We start from the raw sequence: 22,274 nt of genomic DNA on the forward strand, positions 1-22,274 counted from the left end.
ACGTGGTAATTGGACGTCGTTTATTACTGCGACCGTCAACGCTCTTCCATTTACCCTCAGCGAGTCGGCTAAGGCACTCCCCCGACCCATAAATCTGCTAGCAGCCACGGGGGAGGCAGTATCTCTAAATATTGAGACACATCCGGTCCGTGGATTGACTGTTCAGTTGTACTGATGGACGGCGCTCATGCGCATCAGCCGAAAGCGACTGTGGTTTTCGTCGCTACATGGCTTTCATTGTTTTGAGGCTCGATGCATCCATGTTGTAATATATCTGCGTCATTCCCGATAACAGCTTTCTGCTTTTCCACAAAGCCCTAAACATGCATGATTTTTGGACCCTCATGCCACTGGGTCTGTCGTTTGCTTGTTTTGCCCTGCACCCTTGTACCTGTCCAATCGACGGCTCAGCGGTTTCACGATCTGGTGCGGAAATGGAGCAAGCGGGACTTGGAAACCAATGCAAAGGTACTGCCATCTTGTACTAAACGGGTGCAAGGAGTATAGGCGAATGAGACCTATTGTGAACGAGAAACCCGATTGACATTGCTATCGAATCCTGTCACCCTGACGTCACGAAGTGAGGTCAACCTCACTCATTCGCTTCGTGATTGATTGAGGATTTCAAGAGAGGCCTCTGAAATAAGGACCCCTCTGTCACGTGGGGCGTCAGTCACAATCATTGTGTTTGCGCAATAATATTTCTTGTTTCACGCGCAAGCCATTTCAGCAAAGAAATAAAAATTAAAATAAAAAGCGAAACATTTTCAGAGGGGTCTTTCTTTACGAACAGAGTTTCTCTCTCCTACTCTCCTACATACATATCGGTACACACGAACCATTTACTAAAATAAAAATACAACGCACAGATTCACGCCCGTTGGCATCCATGTGTGGAGTGATAGTGATAGCTGTATCACTATCAGCTGTCCACGCGCAGCAGTTCGAGATGTTGGGCACATGCGGATGCCACGTCAGTGCGACCTAGGGCCTCAACCAACAACACCTAGATAGCCGAAGTCATGCGCGGTACGTCAGGCAGGTAGGCTTGCGTGAGCTTTCGGGGCTGTTTCGGGCTTTCTTCTTATCCGCTATTTCATTGACGTCATATTAGCATCCACAGCTACGCTTTCTGTGTGACGCTATATCACGTTGGCGCAAGCTTTCTGCTGCTATCTAGGAGGTGCTGCTTGCGTACTCTTTCGATAACGGCGCGCACCTGAACCAGCTGCCAATCATTTTAAATGAGGGAGCGTTTCTCTTCTTCGTTCTCTCGCTGACGTCATATGTTATCCCACAACAGCCACAGTATATAAGGCCACGTGAGTGACGTCAATTGGAGTAGTGCTCAGGCCTTCGGGTATCATCATTTCCGGTAGCATTTACCAGGTTGGTACGTGGCCACAGCGTATCGGAAATGTTACAAACATGCCCAAATTTGTTGGCCAATGCAAGCTCGGATGGATGCGCCTTCGTTTCAAGTACGTACGTTAACGCGTTAGGCCGTGCCTGTTGGCATAAATCGATTCTCTAAAGTGCTAGGTGAACGAAGACGCACAATGCCCAGTTCTTAGTTCGTTTTTTTTCTTTCTTTTGTGTGGGGAATTTCATGATGAAGTGTTCATTCCGCTTTTCCACCGAGACAAGCAACGTCCCGTTTAGGACGAGCAAACATAAAAACAATTCGCTTTCCTGACGCCCAGGTTGTATACAAAATTCACCTGGGCTGCGGGAAACACTTTATTGAAAGTTGCGCCTGTTATGCTGTGTCTTTCGGATTCGTTCCCCTGGCGCTTTACAGAGTGATCAGGTACACACGTTCGGGCCATTTACATCTCGTGGCCACGGTTTGGTGCTCGCGGACTTATTCATCCAAACGTCTTCGTCTCCTTGCCTCGGCTTTACATTACATAACAGCCCTGCCACAGGGGGCTAATTTAGTGTCATTTTCGCGAAACACACTCCAACCAAGCAGATGTCACTTCCACTATGTGCGCAAAACTGATTTAGTAAGTGCTGCTGAAGGAATGATGGCAATTATGATAGACAGGAGTAAACAGCGGCAAAATTTTTAGGCGTGCTCCGCGATACCTTCCTCAGAATTTTTTTTTGCTTTATTTAAAAACACATTTAGGACATCTTCTTCCAATATTAAACAAATTGGCCTCAAACATGATCCACAACAGAAATGGTCGCCGCGATACCATGAAGTTCTCATGAGATGCTAACCAGAGTAATGGCATCACAATGTCACATTGCAATAAATTAAAATAGGCACGCTGTTGAAAATAGTTGTATAAAATATTTGTATAATAAACGTATAGCACCTCGCTTTCCAAAACAAGAAACGGCAGTCGTGGCTTCGAGCGTGTGTGACAGCGTCAGTCCCCAATGGGAGACGTCGGCGAATTCCTTTGTTTGGGTGCATTGCAGAAGAAACCGCAGATAGGGACATCCCGCTGCGCGGCCAGACTCATCACGGCACTATTCTGACAAAGGACATTAGACCTTCTCTTGAAAGAGCTGAGACTTTCAGGCTATCTGCCATCCTGTCAACAATTATTTTAAGATGATGAATGAGTAGTTCCATCGCCAGAGGCGACACTGTACCCTGTTGCTGGTGTTGATGTAGGGAATGAAATAATGGGCCTCTTCACAATAAGGATCGAAGTTCGATTGTGTCCAGAAGGGTCAAAGAAGCTTCGAGCGCAGAGCGTTAGTGGGCTGGATTCGGCCAGGAACCAAGCAATTTTGGTAGGGAGAAGGGCTGAGAGTCCAGCTGACTAAGCGACCAGTAGGGTGCGGTCCAGGAAGATTGGTGGGCGGTTCTATGCGAAACGATCCAGCGGGCCTACTGGCCCTCAGAAAAGAGTCGCGAATCTTAGCGAACCTTTTGTTTAGCAGTCCCTAATAGTGCAAATCGACATACCACGAAACGTTTCTTCCCAGATACCCAGCCAGCACAGCGCTACGACCCAACGTCGCTGCGCGCCCACGCGACCCGACCGGGTGGGGCTCCCGACCATGGTCCGGCATACGGTTGTAACACAGGGATGTTAATGGTCCGTTGTCGGCAGCCTGTATCGTACCCACACGATTTCCCGAGGTCCAGCCAATGCACATTTACGGGTACCTCCTATCCCCACACGAGAGTTAATTTGCGCGATTTTTAGCAACAAAATCAATATGTCATTGTAGAAACCTCTTTATTGCATCATAGTCACCAGCTACATGGGTTCTTTATGGCATCACTTCACCAGCAATGAAAAACTGAGTGTTACATTGAAAGTATAGAATCATCACTCCCGCATATGCACTATTTACTTCACAAATATTCACTTAACAGAGGTTATATAGAACAAATATAGAAGTTTGAACTCGTTGCCAGTTAAGTTAGACTGCTGAAAGATGGAAGTCACTGAAAAGGTTACCCAGAACACAATTGTCTCAAATCATACTGTGCAAGAATTGTATGCCGGTTTCACGTCAGCTCAGACATGGACGTCCCATGGACCTCCTGGACCTTCATTATTTTTTATTTTATTTTTATACTTAGAAGCTCATACATATCGTACATGATGATATTTAGAAGGTCATATCGTACATGATGATCAACATGAGTAAAATTAATCATTTCTACCAAATAGTTTCCGTTCAAAAAATCGAGAAATCCGGCCCTGAATTCGAGTGTAGCCGTTTTGCCGAGTTTGCACGTGTATACCTCCTGAGTTTTAAAATATATTGTAGTGAGTCTTTTTCTATCGCTTGTATTTCGCTAGGCATAGCTACTGTCCAGTTTTCGGCGAAATCGAAGTGCATTGTGTGCGGATTGGAAGGTGGATTAGTATCTTTCTGCCGTATGACTTTTCTCTGAACGTCTCTAATATTATGACAAGTGTGAGAACCCGCTCAGGTCCTTAGCTCCCAGAGGAAACTTCAGCACAGACCACGCATTTTGTGCTGGAAGCCCTCTGCATGACATAAAAATGAAGTAAAGACAAGCGTCGCAGGAACTTCTGGGATCCCTGAAGAAAGAAAACTCCTAACTCAAAATTTATTTGTACAGTATGCGTACCGCCAGGTACGGTTGCCTTTGCTGACAATTTAATCGTTGATAGACGGCTTTTCGGCAACGTGGGATTTTATTCAGATGCGTTGTGGGAAATAACGAACTCCGAGTTGCGGATTCTTTCTTGAGCAGGACGTCAAAAGTTTGCCTACGAATAGCTCAGGTGAGGCTAAGGCCAGGCAGCTTTGTCCAAACAAAGGACGCAACGACAGGAGGCTAGAGACGCAGAGCCCCGAAAAAAAAAAACAGTTCCTTTCCGGTTTTTTCCTCGTCTCCGGAAAAATTGTCCAAAATTTCCAGGCGACAAAATTCAAAAATGTAAATTTTCGTGCCTTCGATGCGTTCCAACCCACCAAGAATGCCTTAGGTGCCTCTAATCCGCCAACAACCACCAACTTAGTGCTCCGTCTGGCTGGTTCAAGCGATCGCCATCACGTTCACACAATGTCGGAGTGGACGGGATGTTCCAATTATCCATGGAGGAAGGAAACACAAGGAGCGGCTCTTCGCGCCAGACTAGCGCAGCCACCCCCTAGCGGTCACTCGAGTCCAAATCGCCATTACTTTATTCACTGTGAACTGTCCACCACGGGATCCCCTCTAAAGTTCCGGTTTTGCAAGGCTTCGTTTCTCGCGCTGCTCTCCGTGTGATTTAGCTTTTCGCAAGTAGTTTATTGTGAAAATGTGAGCACCATCGTAGAAACGACGTATGGTAATGTGTTCCTGCCGCGGCTGCGGCTCTCATTGAACTGAAAGCAGCGCTGTCACGGGAACACGTTTTGTTCGTAAGTACACGGTCAGTAGTTTTAGTCGCCTGTGTGTGCTCGAGTCATCTTGAATCGTTCGTTTGGGACCTGACACTGCGCCGCAGATTCAATTCATATCCATTGTTGTTGTACAAAACTAATAGTGTTCATGGCATTCTTTGACACTTAATCAAAAAACGTACATACGTTGGAAGTCACCGTTGCCACACGTGGTCTTTCGGTCCCGGGAACCCATTTTGCGTTCTGCACGCTGCGACTTGTCTTCTAATAGAAGAGTAAACATTCCAACACATAGAAATAAAGTGCAAGCACGAGTTCAACGTAATACTACGTCCGAACTGTGACGCAACTACAGCTGCGTCGTCTGCTCTGGTGGCGCCGGGCTATCTGGAGGGTCACGTGAGCGGTCACGTGGTAGACAGGAGCATCCCAGGATGCATTGCGAAGCCGGCTACGCTCGTCCCGATGGAAAACTGTCGGAGGGGCCGCTCCTTGTGTTTCCTTCCTCCATGCAATTACCCATCGCTGAGTAGACAGCAGTCTCATAGGATGTTCTCCTCTGCATTTATGCCTAGAGAGTGAACACTACTAAAGTTTCTAGCTCATTGTATGCTGTGGCTTGGCCGCCAATGCTTCGACTCAGCAGTAACCGCGTTTGTTTCCATTTGTTTTCCAATTTTTCGAGAAAAAACCCGAAAGAAACCGATTTTTTTCGGGCGATTCAAATCTTCCGGAACTTTTGCATATCTACAGGAGGCACGCCATCCCGCTGTATCGCAGGCCGTGCTCAGGCCCGTACGTCCGCATTTTAACGCTCTAATAATCACTGTACGCCATTTGAAGCACAATTTTTTCATGTCAGATGAAAGTTCCAAACATCCGGCCATGTCCTGACAAAATATAAATGAAATAGAAAGGGGCTGTTTTGAGAAACGGACGCGCAAAATCCTTGTTTTTCGAACTATACCTAAACATTTGCCTGTTTCAGCACATGCCTGTAACAGATATACGCACGGCACATATATCAGATGAAATAGCATTAAAAGCTGAGTGAGCTGATACCAAGTACGGCAATGAGGAACATCTACAGCCAGAGAAATCACCCGTCGAAATTGGGACAAAACTGCGCGAAAGAGCATGTTCACCATTTTTTATAGCACACAGCGTTGCACCTGCGTGCCAAAATTTGCGCACTGACACCTGGCCTGTAGGCATACTAAAGCATTAAAAAAAATTTCACTACAATATCTTTTAACACCCGGGAGATACACTCGTGCAAACATGACAAAACTATGAAAGAACGGCTAGGAAGCAAGCGAGCTGGTGAAGATGATGCATAATGTAAAACAAGATGTGGGGTATATGGGACGAAGCTTGCATGAGGATATGACAATGAAAAAACGGCTAGGAAGCAAGTGAGCTGGTGAAGATAATGCATAATGTAAAACTTATGCATCATCTTGAGACTTCGTGTTTGTGTCTGTCCTCTCGTGTTCCCTGGTCTCGGGGTTTTACATTATGCATGACAAAACTGAAACATTCGAATTCAGGGCCGGATTTCCTGATTTTTTGGCACGAAAGCTACTCGGTAAAAATTATTCATTTTACAGCTGTTGATCATAGTATGCGATGAGCTTATAAATATCAAAAATACTGAAAACCCAGGAGGTCGATGGGACCTCCCTGCCTGAACTGACGTGAAACTAACTTTCAAACGCAGTTACACCTAATAAAACGTAATGAAAAATGACGTGTAGTTCCTAAGCTACTTTAGAAATGTAAAAAGTTACCTTCAACTTACTTGCTACTCAATATATATACTTTTTAGTTCTTGACCTGTCTGTATGGTTAATTCAGACCTTGCTGTCACAATGGGCGATTCATAAGGCGTTTCAAAATAGTATTGATATACAACAACGATATCAATACCTGCTAGGACGAAAGAAGCCTACATTTATAGACTTCTCTAGGAGGGGATTTGATGATTTTGATCTCGTAATAAGGTACATGAAAGGAGCACAAAGCAAGTTTCTGCTCTATGGGTTGTGCCATGCGCAGATATCGTACAACCGTGCCAAGTTTTAACCCTACTACACAATGCCTTCTATCATTATGAATACACGGCTTATCGATAAGATGCGCGACACCAGAGCTTCCTAATGCACGAATTAAACATAACGTTCACCGTGTTCATGTCTAAAGCTATCGGATGATGCTAATCCAATGGTGGCAGCCACCACCTGCAGGGGTCTCGCAATGGGCACATTTTACGTTTTTCGAATTTTTCGGTTTTCGTTCTTTTACCAATGAAAAGGATGTCCCTTTAACACTGCCTGGGGGACTGGCGGCAACCTGAAACAAAAGCTAAGATGTTACCAGTGGATAAAGATCTCTACGAGGCGCTTTGTTTCTTCTCACTGCTTTGTCGGTATGTTCGTCGAACTGGGGCTTCTGGTCAAGGGGCACAGGCAACTCATGTACTCTCCCACGGTTTGAATGACCCTGACGGAACTGAGAGACCATTGGGTAAACGTAAAGTGATGCTCTGGGGACACTACAACAAGCTCAGGCAGTGTGGTCATTGATTTCTTCGTCAGCGGGACACTTGTAGCAAAGAAGAGGTTGAAGGTCTCGTGCTCGTGGGTGGGGCGCGCAAGGCCGCAGCCTCATGCACCTTGCCTGACAAAAAAAATCGCTGCGCGTCTCTCAGGCAAAAATAAAAGATTGTCTCACTTGGCGTCTAAAGTAGAGACATGACGCCACCTTTTGAAAAATAATCAAGGAAATCGAAGATGGCATTTTTGAGAAAACTGAGGTGCAACATTGGCAATTTTCGCCTACCATGTGTGATTCTCAAGCTAATAACGCAGAAACAACTGGGCTGAGAAAAATGAATTTTATACAGCACAAAAGCTCTTTCAACGTCCTATGGAATGGCACTAAGCTCGATGTTTTCAGACGTTCCGTCATGAAGAAAATTGGTAACAAAGTTTGGCCTTTTTGAACGTTTACGCCAAGTTTGGCATTTTTTAACAGAAAATCTGTGGCTCTCAGAGTTCTGTGGGTGGCTGTCGACAGTGTCTATTGTGCAGCCTATAATCACAAAAATCCTCCAGTTCCTAGGCATAAAGTCAGCGGTGCTAGATCCCGTCAAAGTCGGTCCAGAAGAAAACGCGCCCAAGCAGCCTCCGGCTTTCCCCCTCTCCTACGCGGAAACTACTACACGCACGAGCACCGCACGTGGCGTGATTTGCGTCGTTTGAACTGTCCTCTAACATATATTTTTTCTGGGCGAATTAAAAAATACGACTTTCACACGTTGTTCGATTTAAAATGAAACTACCCAACAGCGAGTCCGACTTAGCTCCTGTTCTTTCCGGTGTCCCACAAAGTTCTGTCCTCGGTCCGTTACTCTTCTTAATTTGCATTAACGACCTACCGAGTCACCTCAACTCTTCCGTCCGTCTTTACGCTGACGACTGCGCAATCTACAGAGAAATCACTGCAGACTCCGACGTAGACATCCTCCATTCCGATCTGGAGAATCTTTCATTGTGGTGCAAGTCATGGCAAATGGAACTAAACTTATCTAAGTGTAAACACATGGTAATATCCCGGTCGATCAAAACAATGTCTACTGCATCAACAACTCTCCTCTCGAGTCTGTAACAGTCTACAAGTATCTAGGTGTTTTCATTTCGTATAATCTATCATGGACAGCACACGTTGAGTACATCGCTAACAATGTCATTCGCACATTAGGTTACATCCGGTGTAATTTTTCTTCAGCCCACCTTCACGTCAAGATTGCCTTGTATATGTCACTTGTCTTACCCAAATTAGAGTATGCCTCATCCGTGTGGGACCCTGATCACGACAATCTCACCAGGACAATAGAATTCGTACAGAGCAAAGCCGCCCGCTTTATATTAGGTAATTACAGTCGTACAGCTAGCGTATCTCCAATGAAACAGACCTTAGGATTACCAAGGTTATCAGTGCGCCGGAAAATCAGCCGTCTCTGCCTGTTTCACAAAATATTTCATCATAACAAATCCTTACAAGAGTCGCTCATGAGCACACCTTCCTACACCTCCCCCCGCACAGACCATACTCAAAAAGTAGGAGTACCATTATGTTCCACAAAGTCATTCTATTCATCATTTATACCACGCACATCACTTGAGTGGAACCACCTTCCTGGGTCCCTAACCTCTATTTTAGACATCAAGCAATTTAAAATTGGTTTGCTCCATCATTTTGACTTGTAAATCCCGTTCATCATTTTCCTTGGTCATCCACATTATGTTTCCATCTTCATTACTGTTACGCTTAAACACCCGTGACACACGTCATCGTTTCATTGCTGTCATTTTGTTAACCGATTTGTGTATTCACTTTACCTTTGCTGCTGTTGCCCTTGTTGTATTGTAACCCCACTGCCCTCTATTTGCCCTCCGGGCCCTGAAGGTATGTCAATAAATAAATAAATAAATACACATGACGGAAGTTTCGCAATTTTCCTCCTATTTCGCGATTATTTCTTCTTTTTTGTGTGTGGAAAATCAAGCCATTAAATTTTAATGAACATTTGTCCCTTCTATGGCCTCATGGAATACTTCAACGCGGAAAATCGCGGGACACGTAACTTTCGTAGTCATTGCAGGGAAAATTGGGGCAGTATGCGCTTTTTGCAAAATTTGCCACAGTCGAGTGTAAAACACACAATGAAGAGGTCGGAAGAGACGTCTGAAACCAGCGCAGTTTTATCGAAAGAGCCTTCCTCCACAACATATCAAAAAATCTTGAGGGTGTGTTTTTCGTATACAGGAGATACAATACATAAACGGTGTTCCTTCACGAATTGTTTGTGGACGATCTATCGAACTAATTCTTGTTCTGGACGGCTACGATGTCAGGTCACCGAAAGGAACAGATGTTCCCATTGAGACAACTTCGTAGCTTTTATAATTTAAAAGTTAATGAACAGTTTTGGGTAATTAGTCATTTGACGGTTGAGCAACATATGGCAAAGAACTTCCGTTGGCCCAGAGATGATAGAAGTGAAAAGAGCATATCTCTAGCCCTAGTAGTGTTTTTAGGAAAAAATCTATATCGAAAAACAAAGACACCCTGTATATACAGCGTGTTTCACTTAAGAGTGACCCTAGATATTATAAAAGTACTTCAAAATAAAAATGAGAAACCTGCGTCATACTTGTGAAGGATTTTGCCGCCCAGACTGGTGGGTTCCATCTGTGTACCTCATTAATTTTTCTAATTAGCTTAATTTAACTAAAAAGTTCCGAAGGAAAGGTAACGTCTCTTTTTTCCCCCGCTAACTTGAGAGTTCATGGCCACAACACCCCGTTTCAATCACAAGTAGAGGACCTTTCACCATCTCTCCACCACACCCGAAAACTTGCCATCTCTGCAAGCGCGCTTTTGGATTTCGCGCCGCCGGGACTATCGTCTTGGCAGGAATACACTCCCACTGCGCATGAAAACCGCATGAGAAAATACAAGAAAAAGGGAAGGCGGGGACCGGATACGATCAAGTATTTTGCCTTCACAAGCTTATGTGTTCCCACCCACGAGTTACTGATAATCATCGAAGTCGGCTGTCCTCCTGGTTTTTTTTTTTTTTTTAATCCCTTCCTTCCGTTCCTCCTCCCCATACCTGGCGGGGCAATTCGGCCGAACGAGCGCCTTGACGGGCGACGGTTTTTCGGACAGTTTGGCTCGCTTTCGGGTGTAAAATTCTTGTGGAAGGGTCGTGAAAGATCTTGTATTTGTGACTGAAATGGGGTGTTGTGGCCATGTGTGTATCAGGAATCGGGAAAGCAAGCAACCCTGGCGTACACGTGTAAAAGAGCACTTCAATAAAAGAGCCAGATAGTCTGGCTTCAGCAGTGAACTCAAACTGTGTCTGGTTCATGGTGTCAGAAGTGGGATCTGCCCGTCCGTGAGAGTGAAGCAAAGGGCGCGTTGAAAGGCGATAGCCAAGTGCATCGGAATGGAATTTCTCCCGCCGCCGGAGCCGTAGGTTCTACTACAAAATGCAGCGGAAAACTGGAAGAAATTCAAGCAACGGCTCCTGCTTTATCTGCAGGCAATGAAAAGAGGGTCCAGATCAAGTAAGCAAGAAGCTGCAATTTTTCTTCACTTGGCGGACCAGGAAGCCATCGACGTGTTCAACACGTTCGAGCTTGGCGATGCGGAAAAAGAGGACTTTGACGCACAGATAAAAAAGTTTGAAGAATATTGTACACCGAAGCGAAATGAGACATACGAACACTATGAGTTTCGATGTCGCGTGAAAGCGGAAGGCGAACCTTTCCAAAGTTTCCTGCAGGACCTGCAGTTCAAGGATCTGCAAATCAAGTCTGAAACATGCAATTTTGACAGTGTGCATGACTGGATGATCCGTGACCAGATCGTCTACGGCATTCCTGATAAAAACATTCGAGAACGATTGCTGCGCGACAAGGGAGGTATAAGCGCGAAGCTGAGGTAGGTATAGGCACCTGCAGTAGATTTACACGTGTGTGACAGACGAATGTAGCGCCATGCTGCACGTGCCGCACGGTAGAACTTTTTCGTAGGCAGAGTAGAATAATTTCACCCACCTGGAGTTATTTCGACGTGCGGCGGAAGTCCTCAACAGACGGTGCTGCAAGCAAGGCTTACATCCCCCCACCATTGCTATAGACATAAGCCACGATGCCGCGGAGATATCACGAGATACCAACCATGTTGTTTGTTGTATGATTCACACTGATATTCAAAATAAAGTCTACGTGAGGTACAGCTCAGCAATTGTTTGTGTGATACGCACGCAAAATTGTCATCAGGAAAAACCTGGGTTATTATTACTTTGAGCTTTTCTGAACCTCAAAGTTGCTGTTCTTGTCATCCAAGTCAAAATAACAACAACCTCCCGTTGATCGCAGTGAGACGGCAGTCAAATGAGACACAACATGTCATCTATCCTCATCATACCGTCGTCACACTTACCCTGAAACCAACACCATGGCGTCCACGGGCTGCCGCGTCGGGTTTCTGTTCTGGTGATCCCGAAATGCATCCAGTGTCTTATCAAGCAGAGCGCGCTCTGAGGATCCCCGCAAGGTTATAACGTAAGGTTCGGATGAACTCTGGTTGAGGAACGAAAGGAGCTGTTACTGCTAAATTACTCCGACAATTCTTCTATTCCACCGTACCACGGGTTCAATTTCGCCGTGGCTCAAAATATGAACTGGTTATATGATTTAGCTGTACTTTAACTATTTACACTCTTCCAGTGACATACATATCTGCCTTAAAGGTGAATAACTTCAGTTTTATTGATACAGTTAACCTAAAAAGAGGTAGAACAGAAATAAAAGGTGGGTACAATTTGGGGAGACCGGCGTTTCGGTAAGTGCCGTTTTGTAGGACTAACTATGGCCAACAAAGTACTACATATAGAATGTCCCAATTTTTACTGTCAGATCCTGGAGTCAAACTTATTAAGGATGAGCTCGGGAGCGAGATGCCATTTTAACAACCTGTCTAATACTGTTGGTGCATGCTACCCATCTACGTTTCTTCTCTTTGTCTTCTGTTACGATGACTGCTGAAATCGGTCGTTCCACGAGTCATTTTCTCGGGTAATACCAGAGTTCCAGATATTCTAGGGCTCAGTTCATCTCCGTATGGCTGGCATGGGGTCGTTGATCTGTCGCCTAAAGAGCTAGGTCGCGAACCTGCGTTCGCTCTTGTTTGAGTAGTTCCTACTTGATTGAGCAAATACATTCGTTGGTGGACGAAGACAAGCGTGCGTGGAGATCTGCAGAGCGCGTTGCTCGTATGATACGTCGTGCAGCGAAATGCCATTGTGCTGTGTGCCCAAGTGTGCCAATCACTCTCGGAAAGGTGCGCGTTTGTATCGCTTCCCAGCATCTAAAAAAGCGGAAAGATGTTTCGCTCGTGCAAGTAAAGAGAGCAGAATGGGAACCAACAAGGAGCTGGTGCGTGTGCGAGGTAAGCAAGCACCTTTGCAGCGTGCACCGTGTATTCTGGTAGCTCAGTGGTCATTTACGTTAAAGTAAATTAAATTGTGTTAAATCTCCGCAAAGCCACAACAAGCTTTCGTGAACACGTACGTGGTGCAATGGATCTTCGGTATAGTGCGGGCAGCGTGAGAAATGTGCTACACGTTTCTTCGTACAAATGGGAAGAGGCATTCGTCTTTTTTTATTCATAATAACGTGGACAATAATCTTCCGACTTGTAACCAACACAAAGAACTATGTCATGTAATCGTGGGCAAATTTGTACAACTGCGATTAAGGGTGCAGTTGCGACACGAGCATGTCGGTAAAACCATCGTTTTCAAGCACAACGGCAGCTGGCGTTGCACTTGAATGAGATGTTATAATAAAATCTGTTTGCAATTAATATATTTTTGTTGTCTATACACATTCCCATATTTACTATTGTAATTCGCTGGTCGAGACGCGACCGCGTGTGCAGGTGCAGTGACGAGTTTAGACAAACGTTACAAAGCATTAACAACATATTTTACAGCCCATGACCAGCTCTACTAGCATATATGACAGTTTTGCTACACTAGTATCCTTCATTCTGCTTTTACCCGCTTCCTGTCGCGAAAAATCGAGAAAAACGCAACCCCGCCGCTGACGCCCAATGCGATGTGGGAGTGAAGATGCCGGCGCTCGTAGCATACGACGGAGTTGTCGCCTCCCTGAAAAGAGGACGCACATGGGGGCTCCCTAGAGCAGCGGGAGTTGAACCAGCTCCCAACGGATATGCGTTCCGAAGATCCTACCGTTACACCTCACTGGCAGCTGCTGGTACCGTTTCGACTGCTTCGTTTCATTGATCTGATTGCTTTGGGCGAAATTCGGGCTATGTGTTGTGTCATCCTCTGTGTTTCTTCGCCTAACCTTCTGCTGTGATCATGAGTATGGTGGGCAGATACATATTTTACAAATTGCAAGATGCATTTTTGGGGTTGGTGCCTCTTCGCACTTTTGACCCGGGCGCGCCGAGCCCCAATGGTTGGTGTCAGTCTCTTAGCGGGACTTCCCGGGGGAGGCGGCGCCCCCCCACCCCACCCCTAGTTCATGTTCCGGCGGGGAGGGCAAGGGTCCCCCCCCCCCCGCAGTCGGCGCCTACGGGCGGGGCTAAAACTTAATCTACACTTTTTTTTTTCGACAATTTCTGTTGCAATACGGTGTGTAGTTTTTGTTGGGTCTGCGGTTATCCGTGGAGGACTTCGTATTGATGCAAAAAAGAGAGGTTCGCTTGGCAATTTTCAAAGATCAGTTGACAAAAATAAATTTCCCGCAATTAAAAATTGTCCAAAGCCGTCCTCAATGGTGGCAAACGTATCGAGACGGTAATTGTCGAAAGTCCCACAATCCTCCGGCCGTCACGTCACACGTCCACACATCGCCAGTTAGAATTTTTTATCACTTCAGGTAAAGCACCCTGTATATAAAGGCACAGGGCAGTGTTCAAGCGACACAATAAGTGTTTCCGTTGCGCTCCAATGTTCGATGAGGTTTTCAAGCAGCAGATACAAGCGCAGCACCCCGCCGAGCGAACATTTAATTCTTTTCCAGCGTTGCTTTGCTGCTCACGTTGCAGGTAGCGACAGCATATATCGCTATGTGACGAAGCACGTAGACACCACAAAACTGCCCGCCATCAACAAAACCACGTCAGTGGGAACGCCCAGAGTATCTCTCACGCAAGCAAATTACGGCGGAGCTTTTACGATCAAGTCGATAATCTGCGTTTCGCCCTGCAAGACATGATTCTGTACGGATGTGGCTGTGATCGGGCATTGCGAGCCATTTCGCTGTACCTTTGGAAAAGAAATTACTTACGTCAGTGTTGATGGTGAATCCGGTAATGACGATCTGCACGTTGATACCTTCAACGGTGTCGTACCTCAGATTAATCTGGACATAAAAAAAGGTTATTTAAAACACTAAGCAAGACACATTTAGCACTGCCTGAAAGCCTGCTTCATTTTTGAAGGGATGTATCAGGAGCCACCGTGCATAACATTTTTGATGAAATATGTCTTATCTCTGCCGAACTAACATTGTACGAGGTCATGACAAAGTAGCCATGAGCGGTGGCCATGATGGCCTTGCCCTACACCTGGCGTGGCGAGGTGTAATACAGCATAAGAGTGATGGGCAACTGCGAGCTGTGACATCTCACTGAAAATTCGTCTGTAGCCTACGCAACGCTGCGCTGCTCTCGACGGTGAACGCCGAGGGCGTGCAGATGGCGTGTGATGGAGTGTGTCGATGGACATCATCGAGTGACGTCACTTATTCCCTTGCAGGTCCTCTGAAGCTGAGTAATGGCTTCTGGAGGGTATGCAGGTCAAAGACCTGGGAGGTTAAGCTGTGGATAGAATGGCGTAAATGCAGGCTGACTGGTGGATAAACTCCATGGTAGGCAACCCTGAGCAATGGGCAATACATGTAAACAACACAAATGCGAGGGCTGAAACCTTGTCTCAGGTCTCAAAACCTTTGAGCCCTCGTGTTCGTGTTATTGCCCACTGCTCAGGCTCGCCTATCATGGAGACTAGTTCGTTCAGTGTAGAGATACATTGATGCTTCGAGGTAGTCAGAGCCGTATATTAAAAGGGAGTCTGGCCATTAATGGGTCATGCCTATACTTGAAGCTCCACCCACTTTTTCAGCTTTCTGACCAATGAAGTCTTGAAATATGGGGCGCTATCAATCAACCTATCCTCACTATTTGTCCCCCTATCCAACATGGGCAGCGCCATTTTGGGTGGCAAGTGGATTAGATGGGATTGAAATGGATACTTCTCGCAGCACGCAGAACTAGTGGATTTTTGGTGCAAATTTCATGAGCGCCACCTAGGGAGCGTAAGGCACGTCGGGAGTTGTTGTCTGCTTCCGTCGTTGCGCCGCCGCCGGCAGAACCACCTGCTGGGACACATTCTGTCGTCGGAATGATTTTTAAACAAATCTACATGAACAGTTGGAATATAAAAGGCAAGAATGTTTATATCCATGAAATCCAGCAATTAAATGTAAGATTGTACAGCACAGTGCCGTTTTTCTTATGATTTCGTTGTGATCGCCGCGATCGCCGTGTTCACTAGCCCTAACATCGGCGACAAAACGTATTATTTTCGATTAGATATCGACGGATGAGCGTAAGTTGAAACTGATTTCCGAGAAACGTATATGACAATGTGCATTTGCAGTGTAAAATCAGAGTAGTCTGTGAAAAAAATTTGTGACGAAATCCCCGCTTCACTATGTTTGCTTTCGACGCCATTTTGGGTGGCAGTATGGTGTCATGGCGACCCCCTTGGTAAAAAGCAAACCAATCAGAGGAGCGAGACTGTGATTGACAGGTCGAGCCTCTTTTTGTGACTCGTCCCAATGGCCAGACTTCCTTTTAATATACGGCTCTGGAGGTAGTAATCGGAACGCGCCTTCTGGACAGCGTTGCGCACGGTGCTCCCTGCTGTCCACTAGACGCGTTCCGATTATTTTTCTCGACGCATCAAGCTATCTCGACACTGAGCGAACTTAGCCTGCAAGTAGCGCGATCTGTAGATCTACTATGTCCATCTTTCTTGCACAGGAACGCACGTTACTGATTCCAGGATATGCCGCAGCCAAAACAGATAAGTTTATATCGGAAATCTTGACTGCCTCATAAGGCGTAAAAACTGACTAACCGCAGTTGTGTTAAAACAATACTCTCTAGGAGGGAATCTGAATAGCGGCCAATGTTAAATAGTCGGATGTTTCGGACAAGTTTTCTTGCCTGTGGCTCCGGAAAGCGTGCCACTCTAACCGGCTTATTTGACCAAACTGTGCCCCTTCTACCTATTCATTCTTTAGCGCAGTGTGTCTGGTCCCGGCACGTTTCCCTCTCGTCCGAGCAGAACATCTCAGGAGTGCCGATGGAATTACGCAGCCAATGCGGATAGCAATACGAATTCTAAGGGAAACGCGTTGCGCCCTGCTCTAGCATCAAGAAATGTAGCCTTACTTACAGCGTTCAGGGCAGCCCCGAAGTACTCGATCATGGCGTTTTTGTCGACGCTGAATAAGTTTGAGTAAGTTGAATCCAGCACGACGTGAACTTCTGGCCTCATGTCGGAGCCGCTTCTCTCCTCTGGTGTCAGAAATATTTCATTACCTTCGAAACCTGTGATACTTACGCCACTTTCTACTGTCCTACATAAAAGCATATTCCAGTTTTGGAAGTGATACAACGCATTGAAGCCCTCATTGAAGACGAGTCATTTCAAGATTTTTAGAAGAAAGGTAGAGAAGAACATAGAACAAGAACACATAGAAAGGTATCTGCTTTTACAGCGACAGCTGTATGGGGGAGCTTTTGTGGAAGTCACGGTGTCGTGGTCCGTAACATTTTATTCAGCGCGCCATTGGTTGGTGCAACAACAAATAGGGGAGCTGATGAAAAAAGAGTCGTGACGTTGCCCACATACGTGAGGCCGACAACGGCAAGCCCTATCACCACCACCACCACCACCTGATGAAAAAAGAAAAGAAAAGGAGAAGCCGTGCGGGTTGCGAGCACCGGCAGTGTATAAGACGCTATGGGGCGAAAACGGAGAGTGCGTACGCCGTCCGCAGGTAGGAGGTTCAGGCGTTGGCGCGCCCGAGGTTTACGAAACCGAAAAGATACGAAAGTTATTGAACGCAAAGCCGAAGCCAAGAGACGAATGCGGGATAAGGTACGAGTACGCGAGCACGAAGCCGTGGCCAAGAGACGTAAACAGTCCTAGGCGTGTATACTTCAAACGATAGTATATCCGTCGGAGGTTGCACTGGCCTTCGTGGATTCTGCGGCGAAGTGTCTGAATAACGAGTTTGGAGATGTGATGGGCTGTGGTTTCGGACCGACGTGACGCAGAACATTGCCACCTCGTTCCAGTGTCTCACCTTCCCAGCGTACTTTGCTGACCATATCAAGGTGTGTTGTCCCTCCTTGAATAAAGCAATTCTTGCGAAAAATAAAGTTTTTACGCGTGCGTGCTGAACACAACCGTGAGCCACTTCTCGCCCTTATTGCGCGTGCACGATAAAGCTCTCGCTGTGACTTGTTCGCACATAGCTGCGAAAATCCGGCAATTTTGGTTTACAGTTCGAATCTTCTCTGATACAACCCAAGGAGCACATCATCTTGGCTGTCAGTGTTGCGGATTTGGCCGCTCAAATCGGATTTAAATCAAATCCGCATTTTTTCTGAAGGTAGTAAATCAAATCCAAATCAAGTCCGGATTTAATTTTGACACGTTAAATCAAATCATTTTAAATCCGGATTTGTTTTTCCGGACCTAAATCAAATCCGCTTTTAAATCCGGATTTATCGAATCTTTTGACAAATCCGCGAGCCAAAGTTCGTGCAGTAGCATTACTAGACCTATAACCGTGTCTACAAATGACTAATACTGCACGTATTCACTGAACAACGCTTAAATAACAGCGTGACGTGGCACAAAGAGCAATAAATTTCGTCTGATTGACGAGGATATAAAGGGCCAGCCTATCAATTCGCTGGCCGAAATTTTATTCATATTTTAGGACAATTTTTTTAGTTTAGAAAGACATTTTCGGTTACGCCTGCTCGGCGTGTACCAGACTATCAGTCATCACGTATCAGCCTGTGTCAGGGGTGGATCCGGACGCTCGGTTTGGGGGGGGGGGGGGGGCGGTTACTTTATCGGAGCGCGTAGTGGGGGAGAGGGAAATTCAATGTATAAACTGACGTTTTGGGGGGCGATTCGGGGGAGCAATTTTGCGAGTTGCTTCTACTTACAGCCGTCTGCTCGCTCTACCACAGGAGCTATATAAATGATATCTATACCATTCGATAGAGAATGAGTTAGCGGTTCAAATGAATCTCCTTCAAGGGAATGCGTGTACCCGCTCATGAACAATAAAAGTTCGAAATCGTACATTTTTTGCCGGAAGTGCTGTGTTCAGAATTTTAAGAGAGCGCTGTGTTCAGAAGCGCCCCTTTAAAGTAGGAGTCACGGGACTTTTTCCGCGTGCTGTTTTGAACCCATAGTTTTTATCAGCCAAATCTGAAGGATGTGGTAAAACAAGAAGCGCGTTGCTATGAGGTCAAAGTTGGGAAAAAATTCGAACCAACATTCGCCACCGCAACCTTCCGCCTCTCCATATCGGAAACGGTTGATCGGATGGAGCTCGAAATTATTGCATTTGTCATCAATCGAGATGCTATCTAACATATATTTTTCATGGAAATTAAAAATTGTCAATTTCCCACCCTTGTCGATTTAAAATGGAACTACCCAAGAGTGGACAGAAGGCGACCTCACTGTGTCACCTCTAGCGTTCGGACGCCCCGTGCGGGCAACGGGCATGCCGAGCGTGCTTCCTCTTAAACGTTGAAGACGCTCAGCCATTTCGGATCGTTGGGATCGTTGAATGTGGATGTTGTATTTCACGCGCGACCCGCCGCCGTACGATTAGGTGGAAGCTAACACCGGCCGCGTTTTGGAGGGCATGAGTACTTCCCCCAGAGCTAGGCAGTCCCGAGCATTGTCCGAGGCCAGAGCTGTGTCGGCCTGCAGTGTGATAGCATTAGATTCCTCCTCACGAAAAAAACTCGTCCTGTGTCATTTAATTCCCCGTTGGCTCAGACGGCTCTCCTCGCCAGCGCGTAGCCGACAGCTGGCCACTCCGCCGCGCGGAATTGCGCAATGCAAGTGGAAGAGGGGTGCAAAGGGAAGCCCAACAAAAATACATGTAATGAATGGATGGGAGTTGAGTTGAAGGCATCCAGAAAGAAAATAGTAAAACTTGATCGAAAATCAGCCGCACTTTCTGTTGCATTGCCAACACGTAATTCGTTAAGTACCCTTAAAGTTTTGTGTTACACCAAAATAGAAAAAGTGATGCTGATAAGAGTGTATTGAATCGCAGATGGCTGGCTCACACTGGGAGGGGAGGTGCACAACCCCCCATCTCCATCATCACGTATCGTGTTGGTGTTGACTCGGGCTTCACAGGGCATGAACAGTGTGGAGTTGGTAGGTATGGTACACCTTCCCAAAAGCGGATTTTGGGTCAGGAACCTTCTCGTCATTTAGCACCGGGCGAACACGCCTGAGTAAAGGAATTCTATCGCGGGCCTAGGCTCAGCTACGCCCAAAAACACACGCCTGCGTCGATTTCTACCATCAGTACTCAAACGACCACAGGTCGTTGGTTACTATACCCTGGAGGTCACAATTAAATGGATCGTTAATAAATCGTGGGACATGTTACGAATACTTATACTAAACATGTAGCCCATGGGTCTATTTGAATGCTGATGTTTAATGCTGAGTTTTCCTCGCGCAGTTCAGACTGTCGTAATCAAGAAAAAAAAAGGGGGGTATGCGATGAAGAGTGGCATATCTTGCCATGATTGTCCGGGGGAGTAGGAAATGCTTGCCTTCCTGAAATCACGAAATGATAGGATGTGATATATTTATTGTTCGTTTTCACTTTGTTTTCACGTGAATGCGTGTACCTATATGCGTTCAATATGATGGCGAAGACCAACAATTTCGCGACATGATGTGGCAAGCTTGAAAGAGTCGTGCTTGAAGATTCAGCTAGAGGTCCACGGGAAAGGTGCCGTCCAATCGACAGAATCGACACACAGTTAACTGCGTTCGAAGAACTGCACCTGGTGTTCCCTCGGTGCGGTGAGGGGAAGTGGAACAAAACGGCTACTCCTGTCGCTCTGGAGAGAGAACGCCGCTAGTGCGTGTGCAGATTTCAGACAAGGTCACATCAATTCGCGTAGAATGCGAAACGGCGCATCTTAAGGAGCTTGGCGAAATCCACGCGCAAATCCGCTGAAAAAGGGGCGATTCAATCCAAATCCAAATCACTCGTGGAAAATGTGATTGAATCCAAATCCAAATCGTACCTGGAATATGCGATTGAATCCAAATCCAAATCATTAGTGGAAAATGCGATTCAATCCAAATCCAAATCCTGCCCATACTTTTTTGCGCAAATCAAATCCGACAGCCCTCCTGTGGATTTAAATCCGGATTTAAATCAAATCCGTGGATTCAAATCCGCAACACTGATATTGATATTACTGGTCTTGTATTACACCATTACCCCGCCAATATAGAGCCGAGTTCACGTGCTTCCTTGGGATACTGCACCGTGCTGCTTTGCAAGAAGATGCATAGCGTGTCCTTTAGCTTGAAACATGACAGAAGAAGCCGGGGGGGGGGGGGGGGGGGGGCAAGGAAGTACGGTATGAAATTGCTTTTTTCGGCGAGCATTCTGAGACGACCGAATTTCCGCGTGTTTTTGGTTCACTTATCTAGTACGTTAATTATAATTTCGTTCATCTATAGACAAGTCAGAATTCAGGCGAGGTTATGAAAAATGTCCCTAAAGTTCTAGTACGGAAAATTATTTGTGTTGTTTCCCATCAATTGAGCTCAGTGTGCGAAATATCGATGACGTTATCAATGAGCATTTTCGAAATGAAGCCTCAAAACTTCATAGATCCGAAGCAGGAGCAGATGACGTCATCAAAAGTCGGCGTCTCTCTCATAGTAACAGCGTCTTTGCAAAGCGTTGGAAATGTGCGAGGGACTGTGAGGGTGAGACGGAAATGGAACTTCGAGAAACAACGCCCCTGCGGCTTGCGCACCACATGACGCGATACCTATCCAAACTTGAAACTAACTTTAGGATAGTCTCGTGTCACATCCAGAAACAATAGTTTGGGAGAATACCGTGTGAGACACGTGGATTCGAACGGCATCAATTCCGTAAGGGTCTTAAGACACGATATTTAATCCGTAGTGGCACTTTAGAAGGTTGTGTCGTATCAATGCTGTAACAGAACGAGATTTCGTCGATACGCAGGGAGAGGCTGTCTTTGAGTGATTACGGTCGAGTCACAAATTATTGCAAGAAGGCGCTTACCGAGAACGTCGCTCGAACGTGAAGACACTGGAGGAAGAGGCGCTTCAACTGTTGAACAAGAAAATTGATTACTCTCACTCTCACTTTTCTCGTATTCGGAAAAACACATGTTCCATGTATGTGCGTAGGTGCCGCCTCGTCTTCCCAATAAAACACCGCTGTGACGTGCGTATGGAACGACTTGTAGAATATGCAAAGCACTGTACACGATGACAATAATAATATTGGTGTGCTTCATTACGTGCTGTCTACACTCATTTATTGATATTTCAACTAATATTAGTACGTTTGCATATTTCATAGTCTCCTAGGTCGCATCTGGCGTCGTATCTGGTGTTCTGAATTCGCACGAGCGACGACTACTCGCGACATGTGGATAGCTTTACCAGAGTGGACTGAGAACCACATTGAACA

The 22,274-nt window shown here is 46.0% G+C and overlaps 1 long non-coding RNA gene across 1 annotated transcript; it reads left to right on the forward strand.

Annotated features, from left to right (window-relative positions):
• Positions 1 to 950: 950 nt before the first annotated feature.
• On the forward strand, positions 951 to 21,989 carry LOC135383243 (uncharacterized). Its single transcript, XR_010419769.1, has 3 exons — positions 951 to 1,042; positions 19,839 to 19,945; positions 21,801 to 21,989. It is a non-coding gene; the product is annotated as an uncharacterized LOC135383243 (long non-coding RNA).
• The last annotated feature ends 285 nt before the right edge of the window (positions 21,990 to 22,274 follow it).

Source organism: Ornithodoros turicata, chromosome 2, assembly GCF_037126465.1.
Source record: "Ornithodoros turicata isolate Travis chromosome 2, ASM3712646v1, whole genome shotgun sequence".
Taxonomy (NCBI): Eukaryota; Metazoa; Arthropoda; class Arachnida; order Ixodida; family Argasidae; genus Ornithodoros; species Ornithodoros turicata.